At 39.7% G+C, this 6,000-nt stretch overlaps 1 protein-coding gene across 3 annotated transcripts in view; it reads left to right on the top strand.

Moving 5' to 3' along the window:
* The first annotated feature begins 282 nt into the window (after positions 1-282).
* The window catches only part of SPOP (speckle type BTB/POZ protein), a 62,584-nt gene continuing 56,866 nt past the window's right edge, over positions 283-6,000 (top strand). For 2 of the 3 annotated variants that reach the window (XM_031469665.2, XM_031469664.2), the window contains exon 1: positions 284-475. The gene's annotated coding sequence lies outside the window, so the exon portion shown is untranslated. Of the gene's footprint in view, positions 476-6,000 lie in introns of all 3 variants that reach the window. The other variant, XM_031469666.2, reaches the window with a different exon arrangement.

Raw genomic sequence — 6,000 nt, 5'->3', positions numbered from 1 at the left:
ACTCCCCCAGCCCCTTGGCGTGTCTCTATTTGGTCCTCGCACCTCAACGCAGCCTATCGCGCCCTACACGCGACCCCCTCCGAGTTCCCGCCTCTTTCCTCTCAGGCCCCTCCTTCCACCCAAATCTCCGGGCCCAGGCTAGACGCCGGGACGCATGCGCACTAGGGGAGGTAGGCGGAGTCTTGAGGAAGAGGGAGGAGGGGCAGGAGAAACCAGAGAGGGGAGGGGAGGGGAGTAGAGGGGGGCGGAGGCCGCGCGGGGTGGAGCCCGACGGGTACGCGCTGGCTGCGTCGGCGTGCTGACGCCATGACGCCCCGGCCGGTGTGTTTCGGTGTGTGTGTGTATGTGTGAGTGTGCGCGCTCCGAGTGTGTGTGTGTATTTGTGTATCGGCGGTCCCGCAGGTCCCGGATGTTGCGGACAGTATGAGGCGAGCGCAGGGGGACGGGGACCAGCAGCTGTCGCCGCCGCTCTCAGGTGAGTGGGGGGAGGAGAGTCGAGGGAGAGGGTTGTCCTGTCGGAGTGGGGGAGCGTCTCCCTTAGAGGTGACTGACCCCCCCCAGTCCTCCCCTCCTCCCCTCCGCGCCACACATATACTCTTCTCTGCCCCATTTCCCACATCCCGGGTTACGTGGCCTGCGAATGCCAGAGCCTAATCAACCGTTCCTTCTCCTAATCCGAAGCATTCAGGAGACACAAACGCGCCCCCTGCCTTCCGCACCCCCATAATTTTCCCAGCCCCATCCCCCTTGCCAAATAGTGAGCTGTCGCCTGCGGCGAGATGGGTGACTGCGCATGCGCGAGTGTGAACGCGCTAGGGGTGCTTGTTCGCTGCCCTCGGGGCGCATGCGCATCGCTATGTTGCAGGGACCTGCGGGATAAAGAGCCCCTTGACCACGCGCCCTCCTTCTTCCTAGGCAGTAAGCTAGACTTGCTGCCATGTAGTGAGCCTGGTTCTCCTTCCCCAAAGGGAGAATTTAAGTTTTTGAGTGCGTTATTGACAAAGCACTGTTCGCATCTGATGTTGTCCTAGAGACTCCTAGGCTACAGACGCCTCCCAGAGCTTACATGCCCCATGCTGACCCTTCTTTTGAAACTGTCACTGCAACTTCTTGTTCTAGCATTACTTTTTTTTTTCCTCGAGTACTCCCACCGTCATGCTGTATCTTTAATGCAAACCTCCCTGATATAGGAGTAGGTGCCCCAACCCATTCAGTTATTCTGGCAGGGGATTTTGGTAGCCTTTCTAAAGAGAACTGGGGTCATAAAAAAGAAAGTAAGGGGAGTTTCCTATTAGTAAAATTATTAATGATCCTCACAGGACTAGCTAAGGTAAAGATAAAGAGCAAAGAGTATAAGACTTAGAGTAGTAACTGTAAATCAAGACATCAGAGTTCTCTCATCTCCAGCCCTCCTACTTTGTGACCTATTTGCCTCTTTTTTTTTTTTTTTTGTAAAAAGAACTTCCTTAGCACTTCTGTTTTAGCTGTACATTATATGCTCAGCACATGAAAACAGAAGCAGTCTGAAACTATTGGTGGACAGTAACTTACCCAGTGGAAGTTTTAATTTTAAGTAACAAGAGTGATGTTTGTTTCACATTTGCAAAGAGCAATTTTAAAAGAGGAACTTAAGGTACAGTGGTATTTCACTAATCTACAACCTGGGTTTTCAGTTGGCAGATTATATGTGGTCCCTTAGTTTGCTCCTGTGTTGCCACTCTTTTGGATACTTGCTGCTGCTTCTGCCATCAGAAAAGGGTGCAGAAATGATAAACTCTTACAAGCAAAAGGTTTGCTGAATAGCATTGAAATGAATAGCTGAATTGTTGGGGGTAGAGGCACATTTTCTGTTTTTCAGTTATGTTTGCCAACCTTGTCTCCTATCTGGATAATTAGGGATGGGAAACATTATTAGTAAGCCTTATTTTCTCTTCCCTTTCCTTTGTATTCTTTCTTTGATATTCTTCTCTCAATTTTTTTTTTTTTTTGGTCTCATTCTTAACTCTAGGACCTTATGTTCTTAGGCCTTAAAGTATATATATTTTTCACTTCCCCATTTTACTCTGGTCTTTGCATGGTTCAGCTGTCTTTTGTGCTGTTTTATGTTGCCATGGTTACAGTTGGAGCCAAGAGATGACACAGAGGAAGCACAGGAATTTGGAGGGCATATATCTTCTTGTATCTTGGAAAAGAGCTGGAGACTCATCTTTTTTTTCTTTTTTCCCTGTGTGAAGACTGAGTATAAGTTATTGTGACAACCCGACACTTAGGGTGGGAGTGATTGATGTCCATTTGGTACTCTGGGACCTCTCCTTGTAGAGGTCTTCAGAGTAGTTGCTTTGGTGCTTGGAGATGTTTAATGTTGCCTGTATCCACACTCCCATCAGGTTCTGATAAAACCTTGAAGTAAAACTATGGAGGTAATAAATGTCCGTTTCTCTTCTCAGTAGGCTTCTGTCATCTCAGATGCTTTTGTTTTTATCTGGAAACTTCATCTGGTTGAATTTACTGGTTTTATTTAAAATTTTTATGGTATGAAGGCATGAGATGCTTTTGGGATTAAGATAAGTATTCATTAAATAATTCGAGTTGATGTAGAGCCATGTTTAAAAAATAACTCTGGGTAACGCATGTACATACATATGAAATAAAATTAAAAAGTTACACAGAAAGGGAAAAATTTTTCTAATACTGTCCTCCTTTCGTCCATCTAGTTACCTCCCTCAAAGGAAACTATTGTTACCTGTATCTTGTTTACCTTTCCAGAGATAGTGCTTCAACAAGCATATACACTATGCTTTGGTATTTTTGTTTTTATTTGTTGTTTATACAAATGGTAAGATACTATATCTGTTATTCTGCACTTTGCTTTTTTCACTTAATATATCTTGGCTATCATTCCATATAGTATGTAGAGTACCTCTCCCTTTTTGAAAGATGGCAGGTATTCCACTGTATAGATGTGCTATCTTTCAACCAGCTCCTATTATTGGATATTTAGGTTGTTTCCAGTGCTACAATTAATTCCTTCTTTGTACTTTTTATGCACATGGGTGTCTGTTGGATAAATTCCTAGTGGAAGGATATATGCATTTTTTTGATATATGCATTTTTAATGTTGTTAGATACTGCTAAATTGCTTTCCTTGGAGGTTGTACTAATTTACATTCTTGCCAGCAGTGTATGAGTCTTCCTATTTCTTCACCAACATTGTATTATCAGATTTTTAAAATCTTTGTGCATTCTTTTATCTAAGATTTTAAAGTTCATTTTGTAGCTTATAAAGCTTCATTACACCCAGGGGTTATGGATAAATACTGTCACTGATTTTCAGATGAAGGTGGTGGTGGAAGATATTGTAGTACTGAAGAATAATATCATGAGAATAAAGTCGTATGCCTAGATAACTCGGCAAATCCATTAGCAGTGCTAGGAAGACATGTAAAACCTATTTTCTAATTTTTTCAACTCTTGATACTAATTTCTCTGTATGAAATTCTGTAAGCCCATAAGTGATGTTTGATGATATCCTTTTGATAGCTGTGACTCAGAATTGTTTATACAAGTGAACTGCCATTCTGTTGAGGAATTGAAAAGCTAATCCAGTTAGTTAAGGTGCTTACTGAGTGCCTGCACAGAATATTGCTACTGGTACTTTAAAAAAAAGTCTGCTAGTTGCAAAATGGATACTTCACTATAAGCTGTGAGAAAGTTGAAAAGAATTAAAAGATGTCTGTGCTGGAAGGAGCTTACAGTTTTGTTGGAAAACCAAGTCTATTGAATATATGAAATAATAAGAGAACAAATAGTAAACAGAATAAGAACAGTAATATACTGTGTTCTATGCTGAGAGGACTTTGTAAAGAGATGAATAATGTTAGAGGAGAGTTCATCTTGGAGGCCTTCCTGGAGGAAGTGCCTTTTGAGCCCTCCCACCCCCTTTTCTTAGAACTGTTTAAGTGAAAAATTTTAAACATACAGAAAAATTGAAAGAATAGTGCAGTTATCACCTTTATACCAGTTATCCCCTAGATTCAACAGTTGTTTTGCTATATTTGCTTTATATGTGTGTTTGTATATAATATATGTTTATGTTGTAGACATCATGACACCTTAATACTTTAATACTTTAAATATTTTAGATGCATCTTCTTTGTTTTAATTTTTTTATTTCAGTTTAGTTAATTTGGGGGTGTTCTAGCCCAGGTGTACTTAAATTTCCTTTTAGTTGCATCTTCCATGAGGTAGATGCATCTTCTTAAAATAAAGACATTGTTTTACTTAATTATTCTTACAATGCATTATCATAGCTAAGGCAATTAACAATACTTTACTAACCCTAATATCCAGTTCGGATTTTCCTAGTTGTCTCTAGGATAACACTTGTTAGCTATTGGTTTTGTTTGTTTTTTTTTTTTTTTCCCCTCCGAACGTGTCTCTTTAGTCTCTTTTTAAATCTAGAACACTTTATTTAGGAGCCACATGATAATTGCCTTTTTGAAGAGACCAGGCCATTTGTCTTGTAGAATATGCCACTTCTGGAATTTCTAACTGTTTCCTCACAGTTTCATTTAATTTGTTCCATATCCCTGTATTTCCTACAAACTGGCAGTGAAGTCTAAAGGCTTGGTTAGATTCAGGTTAAACATTTTTGGTAATAATACTTCATAGGTTATGCTCTGTATTCCAGGTCGCATCACAATAAGAGAAACGTAATGTCATAATGTAATGATGATGAGTTTGTTTGATCATTTGTTCAAAATGATAAATATCAGATCTCTCCACTTTAAAGACGTTTTTCCCTTTTGTAATTTGCAAGTAATCTGTAGAGTGGCTTGTTAAACTTCTCCAGCAGCCTTTCACCTGATGACCATCCTTGTGTGGATGGTTATTTCTTTGGTTATTACAAAATGGTAATTTTCTAATTCTGCTTTTTTTTTTTTTTACATTGATTAGCCTTTAATCTTCTGTTAAGGTTTTCCTCATCAATCAGGAATAAATTATAATTTCTTCCCAAAAGTTAAGGTAAATTCTTAATTTTCCCTTCAGTAATTTTTCTGAATAAGGATATGTAATAAACACCTCTAATGATAGGAAATGAATTGTTTCTTTTTCTTGCTCTCTTTGTTTTAGTAGCATTATAAAATCATGGATTTTAATTTAGTCTGTTTTTGGGTTGGTTTTTTTTTGCTAACAGTTACGGACCTTTTTGTTGATGCTCAAAATGTCCTATATTTGACCTGTGGGAGCCCTTTAAGCTTGGTGTATGAGTGCTTCTGGTACAAGAAGTCCCTGGATCACTTTGTATTTTTCTTGTCCCAGATGTCCCCTCATGTCTGTACCTTTATATATATCACATTTTCTTCCCTTTTAATAAATTATGTTGTTCATCTCCCTGCAGAGCTTCTGGAACCAAATTCTAAAAACTAAAGATGCCTTTCTTTGAACACAGTGCACCTAGTGTTTGACATTTCTGTGCCATTGCTGGATTCTGGATCTTAGATCTCACAGATTCCTTACCTTGAATACTCTTTGTGAAATACAGGTAGTATTTCTGAAGAGAGCATTGCTTCCCACACCCCCACCATGTCCAACCCCACACATCCCCGACGTCCAACCCCACACCCTTAGTGTAAGGTTAATTATAGAAGAGACTGGGGGATTTCTTCTCTCATGAGCAACCTTGCTTTTTTTCTGAGATGAAAGGTACAGAAAATAAAACTTAGAGACTGATAATTTGTATATATTATCTTGGAGATGTGAGGTTTTGATTGTTATGTAAAAACGTCTTTGTGTATATACGCACAAGGATGTGTTTGTCTTTCCTCCCTTTTCCTCATTTACACAAATTTCTCCAACAGATTTGGAGTGTTACATAAGATTATGCTGTAATAACATGTTTTTTTCATTATCACTAGATTTTCATCACAAAAAAGAGACAAATTGTTCTTAATTAGGGAAAAATTTCAGACAGGCCATGAACTCTGATATCTAGCTGTC

The sequence above is a fragment of the Camelus dromedarius genome, chromosome 16 (genome assembly GCF_036321535.1).
Source record: "Camelus dromedarius isolate mCamDro1 chromosome 16, mCamDro1.pat, whole genome shotgun sequence".
NCBI lineage: Eukaryota > Metazoa > Chordata > Mammalia > Artiodactyla > Camelidae > Camelus > Camelus dromedarius.
The sequence above is the reverse complement of the archived record's forward strand: the minus strand, read 5'-3'. Positions and strand labels throughout refer to the sequence as shown.